This window comes from Phyllobates terribilis, unplaced genomic scaffold (genome assembly GCF_046119375.1).
Source record: "Phyllobates terribilis strain yellow unplaced genomic scaffold, ASM4611937v1 Scaffold_2__4_contigs__length_985480577, whole genome shotgun sequence".
Classification (NCBI taxonomy): Eukaryota; Metazoa; Chordata; class Amphibia; order Anura; family Dendrobatidae; genus Phyllobates; species Phyllobates terribilis.
The window spans coordinates 962,758,269-962,784,334 of record NW_027362762.1 but is presented as its reverse complement, the minus strand read 5'-3'; the positions used below and the strand labels follow the sequence as shown (position 1 = coordinate 962,784,334).

Genomic DNA, 26,066 nt, shown 5'->3' with positions numbered 1-26,066 from the left:
ACTGCCCCGATCACTTGCCGTGTCCTCCTGCCCGTACACTCAGAGACTGTCCTGGTCACCTCCTGTGACTACCTGCCTGGTCGCCACCCGCTCCCTTACAAGGACCGCCCCCTTGTATTGTAGCCCAGAGGTTCCGCCTCCCAGACCCGTTACAAATATAATATCAACAAATTGTTGATGCAAACATAACACCATCTGTAAAAAAAAAAGCTGAAGTTGAAAAGAGGACGGTTCTACAAATGGGCGCCCAAACTTTTGCATCAGCCCATTTTCCTTTTTTTTTTAATATTTAAAATGAAAAAAAATTTACAATATTTTTGTTTCCCTAAAATACAAAGGAAATGTGTCCTCTATAACTTTAGGCCTTTTAGATAATTTCATCTTCAACTTGCTGAACTGTTCACAATAACAGTAATTTTAACCAGGGGTGCCCAAACTTTTACATGTCACTGTATGTAGATAAAGCTGAATTTCTCTTGAATGAATCTACTTTGTAATATACTTTGTATTACATTTACAAGATTAGAAAGAATAAAAAAAAACCTGTACCCTCAGAGACGCAAAAGCCCACCTTGTACTAGTTGCAGAGCTGAAGATTTGTTACACTGATTTCGTGGGCATGAGCTATCAGTCTGGACAGGAGATAGATTCAAGCTTTAAGGCTGTGTTATCTCATAGATAGAGGACTGGTTCCATTGATCCATTATATGAAGTCCATCGTCATCTGTGAGAGCAGGACTCATAGCCACAGGGTATAAACAATTAACCCTTTCAAAAGATCTTGAAAATGTCTATGATCTGTTTATTGTTACATTATTTCTGAGATGGGAAGTTTCCATAATCTCGACCCCAAATCTTTCCAGCTGCTGAGAGCGATGTCTTTTTTTTTTTCTCATTTAGATGGCTATTTATGCGGGATATTCCAGTCCCAACGTCATCTGGTTATTTATAAACAATGTGACACTTATGCGTCACTTGTTCCGGCATCGGTGAACTTTTCCGTCTTTGCAGTCGTCACATCTGGTGGTTATCCTTACACTGGTTTGTATTTAAATTACTTTCCTCTGTGTAATACCTCAGTCTAGCCTGTAGGTGTCACTGTTGCTAGTTCATTTATAAGGAAAAAGAAGGCAATTCCCATATTGACACCTACAGGCTGAAGCATGGTACTACACTGATTCCAAAAAGCTTATGCAGCTGAATGTGAAATGATTGACTTCCAGCTTTTAACAACTTGTTGTAAAGTTAGGAAAGACAGCTGTCAGAATTGTAAGAATCTGCAAATATGGAGTCTGTAGAAGGAGAAAATATATATACAGGGATCATTTTAATTGCATTGTTTTAAATTGCAATGTGTAAAATCAAGCAACTGTGCTATTTTCCCCTTATTGAAAATCTTCTTTGCATTATCAGAGGTGGCCAGTCTCCTAGGCAAGGACTGTCACTGCACTCCTTCGATGCTACAGAGACATAGCCCCCTTTGCTTGCAGAATCGGAGAGCACACACGCTATGACGCCGCTGGTCCAAACTGTCAATTGATCAGTAGCACACAGATCCCTGGCAAGCAGGAAGCCGGGAGGTAGAGGAGCAGTGGGCTCCTGATGACGGAGACAACCCCTTTAATATGCACAAAACAGAAATGGCAAAATATACAGCAACCAAATATTTCAATTAAAAAAATTGAAGATGATGCTGAAGATTTTCTTACAAGTTATCAAGGAAAAGCAGTACCGCATTACCAGCTAACGAAGAGCGAGGGCAGAGCACATGCTAATGATGAAGAGCCTAAAAAGAGGCAAAAAGCAGAGATTTCATTCACACTCGCTGGGAAAAGTTTCATTCAGACGAGCTGCACCTCTGTACCCTCATACATAAAGATTAAAAAACATAACTCTGCTACTGAAAACATCATATACCGAGCATGCGCGACCACTGCAGTAACAATTTTCTTGCGGTCACTGCCCCCTCCCTGAAGCAAAGCGTCATCTGTGACCTTCATTTCAGCAGCTGGGCTAGTCCCTGTGCAATGTGCACAATGACAGTGCGCTCTCTCACTGGCACAGATCAGTAGTAATGAGTGCTCATTGTAAGACAAATACTCAGCTCGCAGAAACCTGCGCAGCACCCACAAGTGACATCACTTGCTAGGTTGGCACTGGTCTCTGCATGCTGAATATTCTTACAACGTGCTCTGGCAGTGCTGTCTGTTGCAAGCTCATTACTACTGATCTGAGTCAGCGAGAGAGTGCACTGTCATTGTGCACATCATTTCAGGGAGAGGGCAGGGCTGTAGCAGTGACCGCAGTCTCTATCCCCTGATGACACTTCACTGAGTATCCCAGCATGCATTGGGATTCTCAAATGAAGCATCATCAAAAACGAAGTTGTAATTAAAAAAGAACAGTTATGTAGTGTAGTTAGGGAAGGATAGAGAGTTTTTAATTAAAGTATATTAGAAAATAGATTACATTATGGCATTAAAGAGAATGCCATTTAGAATGAAAATTCATTTGGATTTTGAACCACCCCTTTAAGACTTTCCAAGTGTGAAGATGCACTAAAAACAAATACTACTCTTCCCATATAAAAATGATGCTGACTGTTAGCTTTAAGAAAGGCTAAGCTAACATATTAAATGAAATCTGTCACCAGATTTTTGCCCCCCAAACCCATCTGAGAGCAGCATGACGTAGAGGCAGAGACCCGGATTCCAGTGTCACTTGCTGGGCTGCTTGCTGCAATTTTGATTAAAAACTGTTTTCTCTTCTGCAGATCTACCAGTTCTCTGAATGCTGAGCCCTGTATAACCCCACCCACAGCACTGATTGGCAGCTTTATGTGTGCACTGTGCATATGCAGAAAGCTGCCAATTAGTGGTGGGGGCAAGGTTGGATTATATGACAGCAGGTTTAATAGTCCTCTAGTAATAATCTCCTGCTGATAATACTGTGATTTAATAGAAAAAAATGCAGCAAGCAGCCCCGTAAGTGACATATTGCTGGAATCAGGGTATCTATCCCTACATTATGCAGCTTTCAGATTAGGTAGCAGAAATCCGGTGACAGATTCCCTTTAATGTCATTTCCTACTGGTTCAGTGTTGACATAAATAAAAGTAAAGCTTTGCTGTGGTGCCTTATTAAAGACGTGATGCTTAAGTGTTTAACAGACCTATAAATCTAATCTAATCAACGCTCTTGGATTGCAAAGGCTCCTATCTGACTGTCAGCCATTGCTGGTTCAGTGTCTTGTAAATGTAAAGTACACGCCTTGCTCTGGTATCTTGTGTGAGATTAAGTAATGACCCAAAAAGTGTTTAAGACCCGTAAATCTCGCAGAAAGCTGCATTTTTAATTTACTACATTTTAGGAATGGGGAACACAATTATAACGTATTGGGGGATTACTATTCCAGAACTTCTAGGTGTGAAAAAAGCACTAAATATAAAACTGCTCCTGCAATATCAACACATGCAGACTGTTAGATCTAAGACTGCATATGTGGCGCCCTGCTGTGCATGGTGCCACAGAACCCAGAAGGGTGCATGGATGGATTTCTCCACAAGAAGCCCTCACTACATGCAAACACCTCCACCTTCCACCTCATACCAGAAGAGGGAGCCCTGATAGGGATATATAAAGGGAAGGTGGAGCCAGGCAGCTCGGTTGTTTTCTAGTCAATGTTACAGTGTGCTCAGACAGAGTGAGAGCAGCACGTAGGCTGCTGTGTGAGGCAAGCCAGGCCTCCAGCAGCGCTGAAGCCTAGTGAGGGCCCCGAGCGTGGCCGAAGGCGAGAGGAAGGAAAGAGTGATAAAATGGGGGCAGAGGAGCATACCAGGCTCACCCCAGTATATATACCGGACACCGGGTCCAAGCCTACAGGGACCCTTTACACCCAGTAGGGATAACTGGAATCCCAGGAGGACTACAAGTCCCTGGCTGGAGTGGAGGGAACCCAAAGGTAGGGGAATCAGTAGTGGGTGTGGGTGGAGGAAGTAGTTTAGGGGAGCACTCATACAGTAAAGATATAAAAAGAAGCCATCTTAGAATAGTGCAGTCCAGTCGGTGAGAGGAGAGAGTGAAGACAGTCAGGGAGCAGAGTCTCAGTCAGAGCTCTTGCTCCCCAAGCAGGGCCTAGCCTCAGAGGCCCAGGGGGGGAGCAGGGAGGAAGCTCCGCTCTGAAGAAGGGATCCTAGGAGGTACAGCGAGTGCAGGCGGCACCCGTACACCCCTAACCTGCCAGGTGTCAGGAGGATCTAGGCCGCAAGAAGGGGACCGGCCCCTGGCCCAGTCGTGCAGCTTCAAGCCTCGGCTGGAAAAACCGGAGGCTTCTGACTTCTATAGCCAGAAGCCAAACTCTCACTTCAATCCAAGTAAGGTTGAACAGGTCTGAGCAACTCCGACAGACAGGGGGGACCTCGCAGCGCCCGAATAGGATTCACAGTGAGAAGCACAGGGCAGGAGGGAGTAAAGACCCAGCGTGAAGTCGGTCTAGGAAGGTACATATGAAAGTGGGGTTCTGCCAGATACACCCGAGCTGCCTGAGGAAGGACTGAACCCCTGCCCGGTGAACGCAGTGCGATGCGGGAGGCTTGCACCAGTACTGTGCACCTGAGGAACTTGAACAGAACTGTGAGTAAACTCGGATGACTGCACTGAACTGCCTCCGCTCCTTCATTTCGCCGGTACCTTTTCCCTCCCTGCACTACAACACCCAGCGCACCTCCTCCATTTTCCCCTACACTGCCCTGAGGCCTGCTCCACCTGTGGGGAGCCGTTCCATCTCAAGCTGCCCTATCATCTGCCTCAGAGGACTGCCGCAGCGCTGGTGATCCTCACCAGACACCACAGGTGGCGTCACGACAATCTTCCCCAACCAATAAGTTCCCTTTTCAGCGACCGCCCTGAGCCACGGACCGGGCCAGCCACCGTGATATCCCCCGGCTACCGGAGGCCCGGCTGCCGAGTACCCCACGGCCCCGGGGGCGCGTCACATACATTCACGTGACTGTCATTTTCTACTGATTCAGCATCATCCCCTGCTGGTTCAGTGTCTGACGTATATAAAATATAAGCTTAGCTGTGGTGTCTTTTGGAAGATGTGGTACTTACGCTAAAAATGCGAAGGACCTATAGGTGTAAGCCAATCAGAGTTTGCCATTAGATCACAGATGCATTAGCTCACATCTTCCTGCTGGTTCAGTGTCTGACATGTAAAATATAGGTTTTACCGTGGTGTCTTTTGGAAAGATGTAGCACTCACTCTAAAAGTCTTACGGAGATTTATAGGTCTAATCCGATCAGTTCTTGCTCTTAGCTCTCATTCTGAGGATTAGCTCACATCTATCATTCCCTGCTGGTTCGGTGTCTGACATATGTGACATATTGGTTTTGCTGTGGTGTCTTTTGGAAGATGTAGAGTTGGTCACCATAATCCTGTTCTGGGATTCACAAATTCAGAACTTCCAAGCAGGGAAAGCCGATGAATATAACACTACTCTTCCCAAATGCTGGCTGTTTACTCTGATTGCATCTCTCACCATCACCCCCTGCTAGATCTTCGTCTGACATATGTACAATGCTTGTTTGCTGTGGTGCCTCTGGAAGATGCAGCCATATGCGCAGTATAACGCGGCGCGTGGCTCGCCCCATTATACTGATTGTGGGGTAATAGTTCCAGAATTCCACTGAATACAACACGACCTTCCCAAAATCCCAGCGGCCGGTACTGCTGGCTGCCAGCACCTCTCCCTGGAGTCTGTGAGTCACGGATCTCAGGGAATTTCTATAGGCTGAGTCAATACATCCTGTCCTGTCGCTCTCGTGTGATTCCCGCCCTTATTTATTGGTCATCTTCACTCTCCCCCAATATCTTACATGACGACCGATCACTAGGATATGGATTATTGATTATATGGATATGGCCCCTCTCTCTTCCCACCGTTATAATGCACCGGGGCAGGTGCCGTCCACTGGTGACTGTGATCCCACAGTGCAGTAATTCCCTGTTACCCTAGGGGGCACTTACAGGCGACAGTGCTGGGATCTGCAGGGGCCGGCGGCCCCCCGCCAGCACCGCACACTGGCTATAAGGCTGCAATATTTTATTTTTATTGTTTATTTGGCAAGAAGACATTAGGAACAGACTGTAACGTTTCCTGACGTTCCGTACTTCACAAGCCAAGGGTCCCGGCAGGTGTCTAGGGGGCACTGAATGGTTATATACTCAATACACAAAGTAATAACATTGAGAAATGTTGCTACTTCCAGGATATCATATAATGCTACTGTAACATATGTGCAGTAATATTTATTACTACATTACAGCATTATACTGCGTGTAGTATTTATTACTAGGTTATATTATATTTATTTATTCCTACATTCTACCACCATGCTATATTTCAGATGATTAAATACCACAATATAATATTTCACATTGAATATTATATTATATATTACCCCACATTGTATCATTATGTGGTATTATATTATTTTATGCCTTTTATTCCATTATCTTATTACACAATATGTAATAATACAAAATAATATTATTTATTTAGTACAGCATTATGCCGTTGTATATATTATATGCAATATTACATGATGATAAATTATAGCAATCCTCAGAGCTCTTCACTGGTTATAAAGTATTTTGCGGAATATTTTAGCGCATTTTATCTATATTACATTCAGTTTTCTCTCTTAGATTAATAGTGTATGGTCTATAATATTTATCTTACATCTTTCTTAGATGAAGTTGCATTTTATCATATTTTATATTATTAATTATTAGATTTAGAAAACATTTAATCTAGTAATTTAAATGTACAAATATATTATATATATAGCTAAAAAAAATATATATATATATATGTTTTAATATATATATATATTTATTTCTATAAAAATGTTTATTGTAGAATAAATATATTATAATATATTGTAAAATAATATGGCGGAAAATAAAATAATTATTTGAAAAAATATATATACATATATATATATATATATATATATATATATATATATATATAAAATATTTTTTTATAACTTTCTATTTTACGGCATATTATTTTACCGTAAATGACGTAATATTTGCTTATTCTACAGTAAATATTTTTTTCTAGAAATATATTTTTAGATAATCTTGAAATATTATCCTATTACACATCCGCAATGAGAATAGCCCCAGAAGAGCAAAAAATTGCCTTAGGATGTTTGACACACACTAGGATAACGTGTTGAGCCATTAATTTTGCCTATTCCACAACTTTCCAGCCAGAATATCCCACCGATGGGCCGTTCCTCATTGAGTTGTAGTAGGTGGGTCACAACTTTTTATGATTTTCACTCCCTAAAAGTTGGAGGGAACTTTTGCCAGCGTGCCATTATTTGCATTGCAGTGAATGAAAAGAAAAAAAGGGAAAAAAAAGAAACAATAAAGTAATAATCGCACAGGTTCTGTCATCATTGCTATTAATTTTGTCCTAATTTATTAATTTTCCTACTTTTATTTGATGCAATGAAGAGAAACAGTTAAAGACAGGTTTATTGCTATGAGACAAGAATGTAAAAGAATATTACTAAACAAAAAAAAAAGTTGCATTAGTCGGACTGGAAGAAAACAGAACTTTGTAGGCCCAGCAACACTCACTGACCAGTACTGGACCGGGTTGAGGATGGGGGTGGGGCACTGCTTGTCGCCAAAACGCAGTGAAATTGTTAAAACCGTCAGTGATTTTCCTGGTTTTTCGGTAGGAATGCAGCTGGCATGGGATGAGACAGACCAACAAACTTTACACCGGACGACATCCACAATAAAGCAATAGAAGGAGGCTTACTGTGACTCGGGGCCTGCTGGGATCGATCGACACTTGGCAACGCCGAGGCCTGGACACGACACCGATGAGACAAAAATAAAATAAAAAAAGAATAATATAGTGACGGTCAACGTAAAAGCTGTAGGAAGCAACCAAAAATCAAAAAAAACTAGGCAAAAGTAGGATGAGAGTTGGGGAGGTGGGACCACGAGGAAGCTGATGGGGGTGGGGTACGGGCCCGGATCACTCCATGCAACCCGTTAAGTATGGCCTTTTCCTATTAACTATACTTCCCCTGCAGATTTTTTTCTCTCTCTTGGCTTGGCAATCGTCAGAATGCAAATGCTTGGAACGGAGTGAGACGTGAACGGCTGCCAGTTAAAAACTCCAAGTGATGGCTCCACATATTTTCCCACTCTCCGTACCGGCACCTTGTTAGTCGTGCCAAATCCGACACCCGCCGACGGCATCGGGATCTCTCGCCCAACTCTGGGCACATGTTACACTGATGTGAGTGCAGCGAGCGGTAAATTGCTAGCTCAGCACTACACGCTGCTGAAACCTCTCTGTCCTGTAGCCGTATGTCTCCCCGGGGAGGGGCAGTGGCACCCTGCATCCTGGACACCTGAAAGCCATGGATTCCCACCACTCACCGACGTGGTGGCGGTTGCTCCGCTTTCCATCCGGCGATGACGCTGCTAGCCACACTCGCAGCCTCCCGAGAGCGGCCGGCTCGGATTCTGATAATAGCTTCACGCTTTAACTCACTGATTTTTTTTTTTTTTTTAGTTCACAGTGTTCCAGAGTGCAGAGCTGGGAGGGGAGGAGGAGGAAAATTACTGGAGCCTCTTACGATTCAACTTCCACCAAACCGAGAGGAAATGTCTTATTAAACAAACAACCAACAACAACAAGACCAAAGAGAAAAAAAATGACATCTATACATAAAGGGTCTGCGTCGCCGTGCCAGAGGAATCTGGATCATTGTCTCCTGGAAACTTTACGCGGCAGAGCCAGCAGTGTCTCGGTGTATGCAGGCAGCAGTGTCTCGGTGTATGCAGGCAGCAGCGTCTCGGTATATGCAGGCAGCAGCGGCTCGGTATATGCAGGCAGCAGCGTCTCGGTATATACAGTGCATTGTGAAAGTATGTGGCCCCCTTGAACTTTTCTACCTTTTGCCACATTTCTGGCTTCAAACATAAAGATATAAAATTCTAATTTTTTTGGGAAGAATCAACAACAAGTGGGACACAATCGTGAAGTGGAACGAAATTTATTGAATATTTTAAACTTTTTTAACAAATTAAAAACTGAAAAGTGGGGCGTGCAATATTATTCGGCCCCCTTGAGTAAATACTTTGTAGCGCCACCTTTTGCTGCGATTACAGCTGCAAGTCTCTTGGGGTATGTCGCTATCAGTTTTGCACATCGAGAAGCTGAAATTCTTGCCCATTCTTCCTTGTAAAACAGCTCGAGCTCATTGAGGTTGGATGGAGGGCGTTTGTGAACAGCAGTTTTCAGCTCTTTCCACAGATTCTCGATTGGATTCAGGTCTGGACTTTGACTTGGCCATTCTAATACCTGGATACGTTTATTTTTGAACCATTCCATTATAGATTTTGCTTTATGTTTGGGATCATTGTCTTGTTGGAAGAAAAATCTCTGTCCCAGTCTCAGGTCTTTTGCAGACTCCAACAGGTTTTCTTCCAGAATGGTCCTGTATTTGGCTTCGTCCATCTTCCCATCAATTTTAACCATCTTCCCTGTCCCTGCTGAAGAAAAGCAGGCCCAAACCATGATTCAGCCACCACCATGTTTGACAGTGGGGATGGTGTTTTGAGGGTGATGAGCTGTGTTGCTTTTACGCCAAACATATCATTTTGCATTGTGGCCAAAAAGTTTGATTTTGGTTTCATCTGACCAGAGCACCTTATTCCACATGTTTGGTGTGTAGCCCAGGTGGCTTGTGGCAAACTTCAAACAGGACTTTTTATGGATATCTTTGAGAAATGGCTTTCTTCTTGCCACTCTTCCATAAAGGCCAGATTTGTGCAGTGTACGACTGATTGTTGTGCTATGGACAGACTCTCGCACCTCAGCTGTAGATCTCTGCAGTTCATCCAGAGTGATCATGGGCCTTTTGGCTGCATCTCTGATCAGTCTTCTCCTTGTTCGAGATGAAAGTTTAGAGGGACAGCCGGGTCTTGGTAGATTTGCAGTGGCCTGATACTCCTTCCATTTCAATATGATCGCTTGCACAGTGCTCCTTGAGAGGTTTAAAACTTGGGAAATCTTTTTGTATCCAAATCCGGCTTTAAACTTCGCCACAACAGTATCTCGGACCTGCCTGGTGTGTTCCTTGGTCTTCATGATGCTCTCGGCAGACCCCTGAGACTATCACAGAGCAGAGACCCCTGAGACTATCACAGAGCAGGTGCAATTATACAGAGACTGGATTACACACAGGTGGATCCTATTTATCATTACCAGTCATTTAGGACAACATTGGATCCTTCAGAGATCCTCACTGAACTGCTGCACTGAAAGTAAAGGGGCCGAATAATATTGCACGCCCCACTTTACAGTTTTGAATTTGTTAAAAAAGTTTAAAATATCCAATAAATTTCGTTCCACTTCACGATTGTGTCCCACTTGTTGTTGATTCTTCCCAAAAAAATTAGAATTTTATATCTTTATGTTTGAAGCCAGAAATGTTTCAAAAGGTAGAAAAGTTCAAGGGGGTCAAATACTTTCACAATGCACTGTATATGCCTGCAGAGAAAAGCTGACTTTCTCTTTTTTACGAGTGAATATTTATTTTCGGACGTCGTCTCCCAGCCGAGTCATTGAACGATCCAAATTCAACAGATTGTCCCATGGTCATGATTCTGCTGGGCGGATGATAGTGTTAGAGGGGTGATGTCTGCTCCACTTGGAGCGTCCAAGACCCCAGACACACTATAAGGGGTGGGCTCGCTTCTGAAGAATGGCCGGGGCAATATCATTACAGCATTAGCTGCTTGTACCCCTCCGAGCGCTCTGAATCTCTATGGGTTTCCTTGCTGTGGGTCAGAAGGATATAAAGGAGGGTGGGAACATTTTCTGAATTGGGGGCAACTTGTCAGAATGTGCTAAGGGCTGCAATAAAACTTAAAAGACAATATGTGCCATAAATGTCTAATGGGAGGGAGTTACAGAGATAAGGTATCTGGAAAATGGGGGTCTCCTTCTCCACCAAGGAGTTGGAGACAAGGAAGTCACAAGGAGCCCCCATTACAGCGCCATTGACACCCACTTAAGTAATGGTGACAATATGGGGGAGAATTCAATAACCCATCTATGCAGAAAAGGTGGCATCAAAACGTCCCAAATTTGTGGCACTTGCTACCTTTTGCCCCTTAGTGCCGGCGCTGAGACTTCTGTAAGAATACTGCAACTTAGGGGGCATTCCTAGGAACGCTCATACCTGATAAATGGCTAGCTTAACAATCATCGTTCTTGGCGGCTCATCATCCGGAGTAACCAGAATTGTGTTTCCGAGGACAATGGTTGTTCAGCATAAACAGATTATTAAGCGACTACAGATCAGCTTGCAAGTAGCCGATCGGATCGGCGGTCGTTTAGCAGCCTAGATCGGGCTGTGCAAATGCAGCCTCTTAAATTTCACGCTCCGGTGCAGGGACAGCGTTAGTGATCACATTATCCATATTGAGCCATATAGCGCCCATGTATAGTCCCAGACTGTCCATATTGAGGCTTGAAGTCCTCATATTGGGCCAAACAGAGCGGATGCCCACCCTATTGCTGCAGCCAGTAATAACTAGAATTATCTCATTGCCACCACTATGTTTCCTGTATAGTAGGTGAATCTGTCCAGATCTTCTCAGCTTTCAGGACTTTCAAGACATAGCAGAATAAAAGCACAATCAGGAGTATTTCACCCCTTTACCATCGGCCACTTGCATTTGCCTGCGGTCGTCCCCATCTAATTCACAGGTTTAGGATTATTGTAATCTATGGGAAAATATACATAGATAGCAGCATCAGGGTCTGTTTGTCATCAAAAATCATTGTGCTACATGAATCTGCATAGGAGCTGTATACACAAAACTGTGAGCTACTCTTAATCAAAAGTATTTGCAAAGTTGTTTTAAATAATTGCTGCTAATTGTTCGCTCAAGTTATGTAATCAGAAAATGAGAATGAGTCACAGCTTGCATTAACTTTTTAAAGTTAAACATATTTTTGTTTTATATTTATTTTTCATGTCCCTGTCTATATTATTAAAAAAAACTTGAAATCTTGCAGTTTTCACTCTGATCACTGAGATTCTTGTTCTGTAGAAATCACTTCTCAGAAGCCTCATTATCAGCACAGAGATCATTTATCAGAAGCCTCATTATCAGCACAGAGATCATTTATCAGAAGCCTCATTATCAGCACAGAGATCATTTATCAGAAGCCTCATTATCAGCACAGAGATCACTTGATAACACTCTCATTGTCAGCAGATATATCACTTCTCAGTCGTCTCATTATCAGACTAGAGAGAACTCAGGAATCTCATTATGAGCACGGAGATCACTTTTCAGCAGTCTCATTATCAGCACAGAGATCATTTCTCAGCAGTCTCATCAGACTAGAGAGAACTTCTCAGAAATCTCATTATCAGCACAAAGATCACTTTTCAGCAGTCTCATTGTCAGCACAGAGATCAATTCTCAGCAGTCTCATTATCAGCATAGTGATCAGTTCTCAGCAGTCTCATTATCAGCACAGAGATCACTTCTCAGCAGTCTCATTATCAGCAAAGAGATCACTTCATAACACTCTCATTGTCAGCACATGGATTGTTTCTCAGTAGTCTCATTATCAGAATAGAGAGAACTTCTCAGGAATCTCATTATCAGCACAGAGATCACTTCTCAGCAGTCTCATTATCAGCACAGATATTTCTCAGTAGTCTCGTTATCAGTATAGTGATCAGTTCTCACCAGTCTTATTATAAGCACAGAAATCACTTTTCAGCAGTCTCATTGTCAGCACAGAGATCAATTCTCAGTAGTCTCATTATCAGCACAGAGATCACTTCTCAACAGTCATTATCAGCAAAGAGATCACTTCTCAGTAGTCTCATTATCAGCACAGAGATCACTTCTCAGCAGTCTCATTATCAGCAGAGATCACTTCTCAACAGTCTCATTATCAGCACAGAGATCATTTCTCAGCAGTGTCATTATCAGCAGAGATCACTTCTCAGCAGTCTCAGTATCAGCATAGACAAAATTATAATGACACGTAATACCTGTATACAGATATAAAGGGATGCACTACTTATAATGGGTGATGTCACAGCTCATTATCTTCTGCCCTCCCTGCACAGTGACCCCTGCACACATCACAGAGCATGCCCACAACACAGCCCCATAGAAAGCAATGATTACCTACAATCTACACATTCCTATGAGCATTGTGGCTGCTGTAAAGTATATTTCTGAATACTAGGCACAGCAACTCAGGCAAGATGGCCGCACACATGTACAGAAAAAAGAGGAAAAAATGTACAAGCAAAATACAAAAGTAAAAAAGAATAAATAGCACTAAAATAGTTATTCTCCACCTTTAAGCTTCCCTTTTTTTCAAAGAATAAAATATAATATGCTAAATTATTTCACAAAAAGGTAAGTCTGCATCCTGAAGGAATTCCACAACACACTGGGAAAGCGTTATTACAGAGAACGCACCCTTGTTTGACCCCTCGGCGCTGCAGCCATTCTTCGCTTTTTCACGTTATTTTTTTCCTCCTCGCCTTCAAAGAATCCAAATCTGTTACACTTTCCGGTCGACAGATTCAGACTTGTTTTTTTCCCAGGACGAGTTGTATTTTTTTTAATTTCACCATTTCATTAAACATATAATATATTGAAAACGGAAATGAAAATTCTTTGTGAGGCGGAATAAAAAAAAACGAAAAACGCACTTCAGCCATCTAGAGAGGGCTGAGGGTGGAAGGGGTTAATGTTGATGGTGTTCACATCACCACTATCCTGCTGGGCAGAACAATGATGGAGACACACATTTTATACACTTGTTTAAAAAGTATAAAAAAAACTTAACAAAAATGTATGGTGAGACCCATAATTGTGTTACTTTTCTGTCGTTTGGGGTCTTGTTTATTGCTGTCGAGCTGTAGTTTATATTGGTACCATTTTGGGGTACTTACATTTAGATTTTAATTACAGCTTTTGTGGAGGGAGGGAGGGACCAAATAACAGCAATTCTGGCCTTTAAAATTCTTACGGTCTGTAATATTCTATCCGGTTGGATGGTTACACACAGGACAAAACGAAACATGTTTTTTATTTGTTATTCTCTTTTTATTTCTTACAAAAAAGGAGTGTTTAAAGCTAAAACAAAATGTAAACTTTCACTTTATTTTAATCTTACTAGGATACTTGAACCTTCGATTGTGTCATATTATACATGCACCCCCTAGTGGTGACTGCAGACAGGATCTTATCATGTATCTCTGTATACAGGGAACTCCCCCTAGTGGTGACTGCAGACAGAATCTTATCATGTATCTCTGTATACAGAGAGCTCCTCCTAGTGGTGGCTGCACACAGAATCTTGTCATGAATCTCTGTATACAGGGAACTCCCCCTAGTGGTGACTGCAGACAGAATCTTATCATGTATCTCTGTATACAGGGAGCTCCCCCTAGTGGTGGCTGCAGACAGAGAATCTTATCATGTATCTCTGTATACAGGGAGCTCCCCCTAGTGGTGACTGCAGACAGGATCTTATCATGTATCTCTGTATACAGGGAGCTCCCCCTAGTGGTGTCTGCAGACAGAATCTTATCATGTATCTCTGTATACAGGGAGCTCCCCCTAGTGGTGGCTGCAGACAGAGAATCTTATCATGTATCTCTGTATACAGGGAGCTCCCCCTAGTGGTGACTGCAGACAGGATCTTATCATGTATCTCTGTATACAGGGAGCTCCCCCTAGTGGTGACTGCAGACAGGATCTTATCATGTATCTCTGTATACAGGGAGCTCCCCCTAGTGGTGACTGCAGACAGGATCTTATCATGTATCTCTGTATACAGGGAGCTCCCCCTAGTGGTGACTGCAGACAGGATCTTATCATGTATCTCTGTATACAGGGAGCTCCCCCTAGTGGTGGCTGCAGACAGGATCTTATCATGTATCTCTGTATACAGGGAACTCCCTCTAGTGGTGGCTGCAGACAGAATCTTATCATGTATCTCTGTATACAGGGTGCTGCCCCTAGTGGTGGCTGCAGACAGGATCTTATCATGTATCTCTGTACACAGGGAACTCCCTCTAGTGGTGGCTGCAGACAGAATCTTATCATGTATCTCTGTATACAGGGAGCTCCCCCTAGTGGTGGCTGCAGACAGAATCTTATCATGTATCTCTGTATACAGGGAGCTCCCCCTAGTGGTGGCTGTAGACAGAATCTTATCATGTATCTCTGTATACAGGGAGCTCCCCCTAGTGGTGGCTGCAGACAGAATCTTATCATGTATCTCTGTATACAGGGAGCTCCCCCTAGTGGTGGCTGCAGACAGAATCTTATCATGTATCTCTGTATACAGGGAGCTCCCCCTAGTGGTGACTGCAGACAGGATCTTATCATGTATCTCTGTATACAGGGAGCTCCCCCTAGTGGTGGCTGCAGACAGAATCTTATCATGTATCTCTGTATACAGGGAGCTCCCCCTAGTGGTGACTGCAGACAGGATCTTATCATGTATCTCTGTATTCAGGGCGCTCCCCCTAGTGGTGGCTGCAGACAGGATCTCATCATGTATCTCTGTATACAGGGAGCTCCCCCTAGTGGTGACTGTAGACAGATTCTTATCATGTATCTCTGTATACAGGGAGCTCCCCCTAGTGGTGGCTGCAGACAGAATCTTATAATGTATCCCTGTATACAGGGAGCTCCCTCTAGTGGTGGCTGCAGACAGAATCTTATCATGTATCTCTGTATACAGGGAGCTCCCTCTAGTGGTGGCTGCAGACAGAATCTTATCATGTATCTCTGTATACAGGGAGCTCCCCCTAGTGGTGGCTGCAGACAGAATCTTATCATGTATCCCTGTATACAGGGAGCTCCCCCTAGTGGTGGCTGCAGACAGAATATTATCATGTATCTCTGTATACAGGGAGCTCCCCCTAGTGGTGGCTGCAGAAAGAATCTTATCATGTATCTCTGTATACAGGGAGCTCCCCCTAGTGGTGGCTGCAGACAGAATCTTATCATGTATCTCTGTATACAGGGCGCTCCCCCTAGTGGTGGCTGCAGACAGAATCTTATCATGTATCTATATGTTTATGCAGGTGATTTAAAGCTTTTATTAGAAAACTAGAGCCATTACAGTATTATTTATTATTGTATAACAGTAATTGCTATACTCTGCAGAGAATAAATGCATAAGTGTATATTACAGAACATTGGCACCACAGAAGTGGAAGAAAATATGCAGACTGTCAATCAAAAGTGCACAAAACCAAAACTATCACTGATCAGTCAAAATGTCGAATAGTTTGTGAATTTTTCCAATGAATTTTGACAGCTGGTTTCTTATTACATCCTTGATTTTTAAGCTCCCAGCAGCCCTCTGCTCACAACCATTAATAAGGTGAATACTCAGATGAACAGAATCAGTGTCATATAGTCCAGACTAGTTGACCCCAGAGCAGAGGTCTCTTCCGGAGTTTGACTGCAGCGGTGTATTATGGTCGTGGACACCATGAATAGTCAGGGGTTATGGTGATACAGACCCCCTGTATATTCATAGATATGTACAGAGTAGAGTGGTCCTCAAAGTCATTATGTATCATGAACGTTTAGGGCGCATGAATATCTAAGACAAATCTTAACCCCTTCCCGCCATGTCCAATTTTGGTTTTTAAACTTTAATTTTTTCCTCCTCTTCTACAAAGTGCAATAACTTTCTTATTTTTCCATCCACATCTCTGTTTTTATTTAAGTTGCAGTTTTTAATGGCGTCATTCACTTTACCGTACAATGTACTAAAAAAAAAAAAGAGGAAAAAATATCAAAGTGCACTGAAATGGTTAAAAAGCAATTCTACCATATGTTTTCATTGTGTGGTTAATATGACCTGGAGACAGGATTATCCAGGTCAGTGCGATTATGGTGATACCAAACTTATAAAAGTTTATTTATTTATTTTTTTTACAGAAAAAAATTTGGTAATTTGTTGAAAAAAAATGATTTTGCTTTGAGTCGCCATTTTCTGAGAGCCGTAACTTTTCCTTTATTTTTCCGCAGATGGAGCTACGTGAGGGCTCGCTTTGTGTGTTTCTATGTGGCGAGCCGACATTTTTATAGATACTATTTTGGGATACATGTGACGTTTTGATCGCTTTTTATGGGAAATGTGTGGTGACTAAAAAAAAATGTAAATTCTGGCATTTAGATTTTTTTTTTTTTTTACTGTTTACAGTATGGGATAAATAATTACATTTTTGGATAGATCAGAATGTTATAGACGAGAGAATTCTGAATATTAAATATTTTTATTTCTTTATTTGTACACTGGTAAAAGATTAGGTGCTTGGAAATGTTATACTTTTGTAAAACTTTTTTCTTTGCTTTATTTTTTAGTCTCTTTAGGCTATGTTCACACGTTGCATTTTTGCTGCGTTTTTTTTCTTTCCGCAGGCAAAACCTGCTCTTTTGGCAGTAAAGAAGCAGCGTCAAAAAAGGTTTCGCTGCATTTTTATTTTCTCTTGTGCATGCTGATAAAGTTTAGTGCGCCCCAAAAGTTTTTTTTTTCACCAAAAACGCAGCAAAACCTGATACTTGCCTTTTTTTGCTGTTTTTTTTTGCACTTACCCATTGCTTTCCATGAGTGAAAAAAAACACTGCAAAAACGCTGAAAGTGACATGCTGCAATTTGTGCATGAGATTTCTGAAATCTCAGCTTTTGCTGGTACTGTAAAACGCAACTTAAAATTTGCATTAAAAAAAACGCAGCAAAAACGCAACGTGTGAACATAGCCTTAGAGGTCTTACTTTTTTTGATTGTTCGTTCTACATACTGTAATATTGTTTTATGGCAGTAAATGGAGCTTCACAGTTATAGTAATCTCAATCCCGTCATGGGGGTCCATAAACAACAAAAATGTCACGTCTCCTCCCCAGGATTGCAACAGGATTTAACCCTTACCGCCTACTTTCCTCGTCCTGATCAGTCATCTAAATTTTTAAAATCTGACATGTGTCACTTTATGAAGTAATAACTCTGAAATGCTTACAGATACCACTGATTCGGAGAGTGTTTTTTTCATGACGCATTGTACTTTATGTCACTGGTAAATTTAGGTTGATAATGATTTGGGTTTATTTATGAATTTTGACAAAAAAAATGTAAAAAAATTCCCAGTTTTTGAACTTAGAATTTTTAGCCCTTAAAATAGATAATGATAGAAAAATAGTTAATACATAACATTGACTACTTGTCTACTTTAACATTTAAAAAAAAAAAAGAAAAGTTAAAAGTTTAGCAGCAGTTTTCTTTTTTTTCTTTTTTTTTTTTTTATGAAATTCACAAAAGTTATACTTTTAGGGACCACTTCACCTTTAAAGTGACTTTTAGGGACCTACATGTCAGAAAACCTGCATCCTTCAAAGTATTTCAAAACCATATTCAGAAAGTTTGTTAACCCTTCAGGTGCTTCACAGGAATTTAATGCAAGTTGGAAGAAAAAATAATTTATTTTTTTTTTACTAAAATGTTGCTTAAGTTCCACATTTTGCTTTTTTTTTTTTTTCACAAGGGTGAGAGAAAAAAAAAAAATTGATTCCACAATTTGTTGTGAAACTTCTCTCGACTTCATTGATGATCCGTATGTGGTCAGAAGCCGCTGTTTGGGCACACGGCAGGGCTGGGAAGGCAAGGGGCGCTATTTGATTTTTGGAGCGTAGATTCGGTGAAAGCATCCGCATGATGAACCGCCTGCACGGTTTGAAGCACACATCGTAACACTCTCCAGTTAGTTGGATGACTGTACATGATATAATGATGACACTTCCCAGAATGCAAAGCTCCGTGCAGACACTGAATGAGCAGGGGATGGCCAACGATTCAATACAAGAGAAATAAAACATTTATCGACTTAGAGAGATCTCCGGTGAATACACTTTATGGGCGACGTACGCTGCATTTCAGGCAGTGACTAATGGCTCCGACTACACATGTACAGTAATAACCATTAATAATAACAGAATATCCCAGGCGTCCGAGTAATGAAGGCATAGGAGAAAAAGAAATCAGCAAAGTCAGAGGATGGACGTGTGACCACAAGGAGGAGTGGGAACACCCTGCACTACACCCCCAGGACTCCATGGGGTCAATAAGAAGGAGACAACTCAATAAGAGTGGCCAGAGCCTACGGACCACGTCCTGACCCAACATTAATAAATGTCCCGAGGAGGAGAGTGTCCACCATCACTCACAGTGGCTCCTGTCGGAAGTTACCCTGGTACAAATGAGTTAGACGGTAAATGTGCCGAGTGAGCTTATGGCTTGTGCCAAAAGACTGCTGTGGGTTTTTCGGGAACTAGTGGAAGAGACTCTTCCTGTTGCATCTTGTAGTTTTATGCTTTAACTATAAAGTGCAACCTCCGAGCTCTGCATCATCATTGTGGTCTGTAACTATCAAGCTCTTCTTCACAATATTGGGTGTTACCGGCAAGATTACTATTTCATTGATAGACTGTGACCGTTGCACTAAATTGGCATGTGTTCAGTATTAAGTCATTCTATGTGAGGAGTGGTGTTAAGGGTGGTCGGCTTAAATATTCAAAACTGCCCTTCTTACATACCTACCAAAAGTGGTCCAAGGTACGACAACCTGTGACCAGGCTACAGGGTGATGGGTACACGTAGAATGAAGGCTGGTCCGTCAGGTCCAATCCCACAGATCGTCATAGCTGTGATATGAAAGGTTTGAGCATACGCAGAGCATGTGTCATAGAATGTAACGTACAGTATTTAGTGGTTAGATTATGAGGATGAATAGGCTGATGATGAATGGATGATTAAAAATAGTAAGGGTAATAAAGATACTGCTGATGAAGATAAGGAAGGATGATGAGAATAATAAAGATAAGAATGATGAGAAAAAGAATGATAACGATGAGAGTGATGACGATAAAGATGAGAAGGCTAAAAATGTTGATGGGAATGATGATGAATTTTAGAATGGCGAGAAAGACAAAGATAGTAAAAATAAGAATGAGAATGATCAAGATTAAAACAATAAAAATTATTAGAACTATATAAATGCCAATAAGCATGAGGATGATAAAAAACTGAATAAAAAAGTGATGAAGATGAGTAAAATAATGATGATCATAACAAAGAGGTGATAATGGTGATAAGAATGAGAATGGTGAGAATGAGAAAAAGTATCAGAATGCCGAAGATGAGAATGATTAAAATGATAGAGATGAGAATATGAATGAGAATGACAAAGATGAGTATGATAATGATGACAATGAGAATTGATGAGGAGGATGAAAAGTGATGAAGATGAGAATGATGAAAATCATAAATATAAGAAAAATAAGAATAATAATAAGAGAGCGATGAGAATGATGAAGATAAGAATCAGGATGATGAGAAGGATTCAAGTAGGCTGGTGATCAAAATAAAGAGCAGAATTTCTCATTTTTCAGCTTAATTCTTGCATTGTGAACAAATAAGGGTGGTCTCTCTGCAGTGTTGAGCGGGTCGTACATTTTAGGTTACGATCAGTCAGAATGTAGCGGTTCAATCGAGCATGAACAAGGTTTATACAGCGAGTGGGGTTTTATCATTGCCCGATCATACCATACATTTCCTGTTTCAGTTGATTATAGATGAAAATATCGAACACAATTGCTCAGTATTTTGGCGGACAGTAGTCTATCATTGGTCACTGCAGGCTATTTTAAAGCAGGTACCAGCTTAAAATGGTCAAAATAGACTTCTTCCTTCTCGTTAAAGCGACCGCTATCATTATTGCAGCAGAAGTGAATAACCACAAGCGGCACATTTGTTTTCCCACAGCCAACAACCAGTTTCCTTAAAAGAAGCCGTTCTCGCAAACCAATGTATCACTTGTATGAGAATCGGAGAGAACATTCCCCTAAATGAGTGCAGCACAGAACTGGTGAGAGCTATGATGGAAGGAACAGGGCAGGTGCGGGTGACCGGGCGCCTCGACCAGCACACTGTCATGGCGGCTGCTGAGGCTCGGTATCTCGGTATTCTGTACACAGAGGCCGGCAGAATGATCTTCAGAGCAGCATTTGTAGGACCGTGCGATGGATGGATGTTGTGGAAATCGCGGCCGGTAGTGAGTAATGCGTGGTGCTGAGGATGATGACTCACAGAGAGCGTCTGTATGAGTCTCCGCGGTGTCCTCTGTGCTTTATCTGACTACATCTAGTTGCTCACTTTGGTGTTGTGATTTGGGCACTCTGGGGCAAGGTGTTCACTCTATGGCATAATAATATTGCCTTACATTGAAGCCCTACTATTTGTGCATTTTAGGATGGTATTCATTAGTTTGATGAGAGTATTGTGTGGTGGTATTATGTCAGCACTGTATGGCGATATTAATTTGGAACTATGGCCCCAATTCATTAACACTGGCATTTTATACACCGGTCTTAATAAAGGGAGTCAGACATGTCTAATTCATTCACAGGCGTCGGCCTCTTAAGGAACATGGTGCATCTATCAACTTATACCAGGATTAAGAACGCAAGAGCGTTTGAAACATGTTATTTTTTGAGGGTTTTTCCCCATCTCTCCTTTGCGATGTGTGTATGTTTTTATCAATGAATTATGAATAAAGATTGTAACTTTTCCATGTTCTATCTAACCTTAGAAGCTGAACCTACCCTCTTTCTTTTCTCTGTGGCATGCATCTATTAACTGCCATGCGCCACCACCACCATTGACACACATGGCTGTAGTAATTTACACCAATTCTGGGACATAATTCATGATCATTTTCTCAAGAGCGTTAGGTTCCTTCCCGTATTGCCTGAGCTTTTGCTTCGCCTACTTTTCAAACAGAGGACAAAGATGGCTGAGATTGGAGTAAAAACTGGTAAAAGCTGCAAAACTTACGCACAACTTTTAGTTGTTCACTAATTTTGCAACGTGTGAAACAGTTTTACAGCAAAATTCAAATCATGTCTCGGCCCCCCAAAATGTTCAGACTTACAGAAATAATAGTCTACATTCCTGTAACTTTGAGAGAAGGATCCCCACAAACTGTGATCCAGTTTTGTAACGATAGAAGGGCTGAAAACATGAGCATAGCGTTTCATCATAAGAGCGGCTGCTCGCCATAAGACTTTTTTTTGGGGGGGGTTTAAAGTCAACCTCATATTGAGAGTTGCTGTGCACATGGCACAGAAGAGCTGTTGAAATCACGACTGGACTCATCCACGTTGGGGATCCACTAGCAGATCCATCGCTGTAACCAAGGTTGATTTCTGCCACCATTCTTTTAAAAAATTCAGGGTGGATTTTCTGAAGGAAAATCGGAATCATGTGAGCGTCGGGAAAGGATGTCCAACTAAGACCACTGTGCAAAGCCAAGTTCTATGAGGGTCAAGTAAAGCTTTTTTCTCACTCATTTTCTTCCATCTTACTAAAGATGTTAAGAAACAGACGTCACCAATGTTCCTATGGATGTGCAGGGGTCTTCCGGAGCTGTCCAGAACCCCCGGTGCTGAAGAGCAATGGAGAATGTGACTCTATTCCCACAGACTCTGAAGACCTGCAAATCACCCACTCGCCCCAAGACGTCACATTTACATTTTATCCATGTTCTATTATTTCCTTGGCATTTGTCTTCCGTCTCATTAACCCCTTCATGACAGGGTTAATTTTCCAATTCTGAGTTTTCGATTTTTCCTCGTCTGCTTCAAAAAGTCAATACATATATATATATAGATAGATAGATAGATATATATACATACATTTTTTTTCCATATTAGGGCTAGTTTTTTGCGGATGATTTGAAGTCTTGAAGCAAACCATTCATCTTATCAGATAATATTCAGAAAAGCAAAAAAAAAATTCCAAGTGCGATGGAACGGTGTAAAAACACCACAATCCCACCATTATTTTTTAACGCTTTGTTTTTGCAATTGTTCATTGTACAGTAAAACTGACCTGGTAACATTATCCTCCGGGTCAGGATGAGGATGGTGATAGGAAGATTGTTTCTTTGCTGTTTTTTTTTTTCTTTTTAATTTTAAGTAGTGAAAAAAGTAGATTTGTAAAAATATAACATAATTGTTTCTTGTCTCCATTGGCTGAGACCTGCAACTTTATTACTTTTCCATCAACGGAGTTGGTTTTTTGTTCCTTGTCAAGCTGATGTTTTTATTGATACCATTTTGGGGAATATACAATGTTTTGAATGTTTTTTTACTGCATTTTTTAACTCCTTCTTGACTTTCCATTTTTTTTTCGTTTTTTTTCTTCCTTTCTTCCATGAGCCATAACTTTTTCTTTTTATTTCTCCGTCAATTTACCTGTATGAGGGCTTGTTTTTTTGCGGGACGAGTTGTACTTTTGAATGACACTATTCATTCTACCACATAATAAACGGGAAAAAGGGGAAAAAATTCCAAGTGCATTAAAATTGCAAAAAAGTGTAATTCCACAAGAGTTTTTTTTTAATTTTTCCATTTACTACGTTCACTATATGGAAAAACTGATCTCTAAATATGATTCTCCGGGTCAGTACGAGTGTGTAGATACCAAACATGTATCGGTTTTTTTAAATTTAAGTGGTGAAATATTTTTATAAAATTTATTTGAAAAAAAGGGCTTTTGTTGCCATTTTCAGGATCTGGGGCTGTGTTTTTTCGCACACTGAGCTGATGTTTTTATTGATACCATTTTGGGGTAGATACGATGTTTTGATCGCGTCTTATTGTATTTTATTGGAATGTTGTGTCGGCCAAAACCAACGTAATTTTTGCGCTTTGATTTTTTCTCTCGTTACTCCGTTTAACGATCAGTTTAATTTATTATGTATTTTGATAGAACGTCCTTTTACGAATGCAGCGATTCCAAATATGTGTTTTTTTTTTGTTTTATTTTTAAGGGGGAAAGGGGGAATTTAAACTTTTGTGGGTTTTTTTTTCATACATATATGTTTTTAATTTTCACCTTTTACTGTATATAATAGTCCCCTCAGGGGACTTGAAGCTGCAATCATGTGATACGAGAATCAGCACTGCTATGTATAGTGAAAATCACAATCTCCTATGAACGCCAGCTAAAGGAGGATCAAAGTGAGAGGCATCGGGGTCATCAGAAGACCCCCGGCTGTCATGACACGTGTATTTGATGACGTGTTTCTACAATACTTTTTTCTCTGATTGTTCCACTCCTGATTTTGGCTTACAAATACTGATGTAAAATACTGACCGAATACTGAACGTGTGAACGTGGCTTTATAATGAGGCTTCACAGGTGACCTGAGCGCGCCTGCCGTGGTCTTCAAGTATTAGTGAAACAACAAGCCAAAGTATTGAGTGTAGATAGGCTCCACTGACGCGATGTGTCATCCAACTTATTAGAATATTCAGAATTCCAAGCAAAAAAAAACCGTGAACGTGACAGCGAGAAGACAACAGAAGACATGTCCGCCTCCCGGCACCGGCTCAGTCCTGTCCCCCATGTCCCCGGCTATGGCATGTCAGCTCCGCAGTAGGGGAAGATAATGAAGGCTGTTTCCAGATCCGGCCTCTCCTGTTGCTGCTGTTAATATTTCATCTGCCTTCCACAGTGAGGGCCACCGAGGACTCCCTCCTAACATTGTTTACGCGCCGGTCTTGGGATTTATCCTGCAGCCTTAGACTTGGGTTTGCTCATATCTAATTAGCTGCGAGTAATCAGCCCGGTATGACGGCATCTTCTCTGCATGTACTTTGTGTTCTGGCTCGGTCCCCTCGGAGACTCCCAGTTTAGGGCCTTGGCTTGTTGGTGCCAGGCTCCCCCTACAGACGTCTCACGCTGCATAATACCACGCTGGCCATGGCGAGCAGCCGCTCTCCCCCTTTATGCTGCTGTCTTATGGTAATTAATTAGAGCTAATTAGCTTCTGTCTTCCTGGAGGATTAACCCCTCTCCAGCTATCATTTCTGGATGGTGGGACGTAGCTCGGGAGATGAATTACATGGACGTGGGATACTCTGGATTCATATCCTTATCCAGATGGTGACTGGGTAGAGGCTTGGAAAAGAGAATTGGGAAATGGAGGGCGACCGGAAGAGACGTATATGGTAACATTAGATTCATCCCATGTCAGCCCTGAGCCCTTGGTGCATTCATTGTTTGGGTTGTGCTTCCCACTGTGACCACTTCTTGACATTAGTCATAAGTGTGCACTTTGTATCAGCCCCAGTCAGGGGTGGACGGACCCACTAGAGAACCAGAGAATCCTCGGGTGGGCCCTGGCTTCTCCTTCAGGAGAGTTCATAGTGCAAACCTTGCAGCTGCTATGGGGCTCTTTAGTGGGGGAGAAAGGTGGACCCTCAGAATCAAAGCCTCTGGTGGGCCCAATGTTCTTCAGTCTGGCACTGTCCCCAGTCCTGGCTCTGGATGATCGGTGTGTGGCCCTATGCCTAATGGCAACAACAGAGCTATCCATGGAGAGTCATAATTCGGGACGTGGTACAGATTTTGCATTGGGCACCAGAAAACCAACTCCAGTCATAAGGTGAAGACAATGTCACGCTCTTAGTTGGGCACCAAGACCAAGTGATGTAACTGATGCTCTTGTTGCACCAACTAACGTGCCCTTCACGGTCCTCCGCTGATCTCTACTCTTCTAATAGGAAGTCACACGAGAGCGACCAGTAGCTATTCACAAGGAACTATCTCTTCCTTCAATATAAAATCGGTCAGTTGATGATATAGGATATATGATAAGTGTGCCCCATTAAAGGTGTTATTCACTTTGGCAATGATAACTTGTAGAAAAGTTTCCTGACCACATAGTGTCCCACTTCTAGCAATAAGTGTTGATTTTCTCTGCAGAACCCCCAGTTAATAAATATAGCATTACACAACATCCATGTATATCAATGATACATGTGACGCAGGACAAGACAGGTTCTACTCAAAGAGACTCTGTGCAGCGGCTGTGCAAGAGATG

General features: G+C 41.8%; 1 protein-coding gene across 14 annotated transcripts in view; it reads right to left on the bottom strand.

Moving 5' to 3' along the window:
- Positions 1-26,066, bottom strand: part of ZBTB20 (zinc finger and BTB domain containing 20) — a 1,152,793-nt gene that overhangs the window by 309,421 nt on the left and 817,306 nt on the right. Inside the window, exons 1-2 of one of the 14 annotated variants that reach the window (XM_073668612.1) lie at positions 8,476-8,586; positions 7,844-7,892 (exon numbers count right to left, since the gene is read on the bottom strand). The exons of 12 other annotated variants lie outside the window; for them this stretch is intronic. The gene's annotated coding sequence lies outside the window, so the exon portion shown is untranslated. Of the gene's footprint in view, positions 1-7,843; positions 7,893-8,475; positions 8,614-26,066 lie in introns of those variants that run through there. One more of the 14 variants, XM_073668614.1, reaches the window with a different exon arrangement.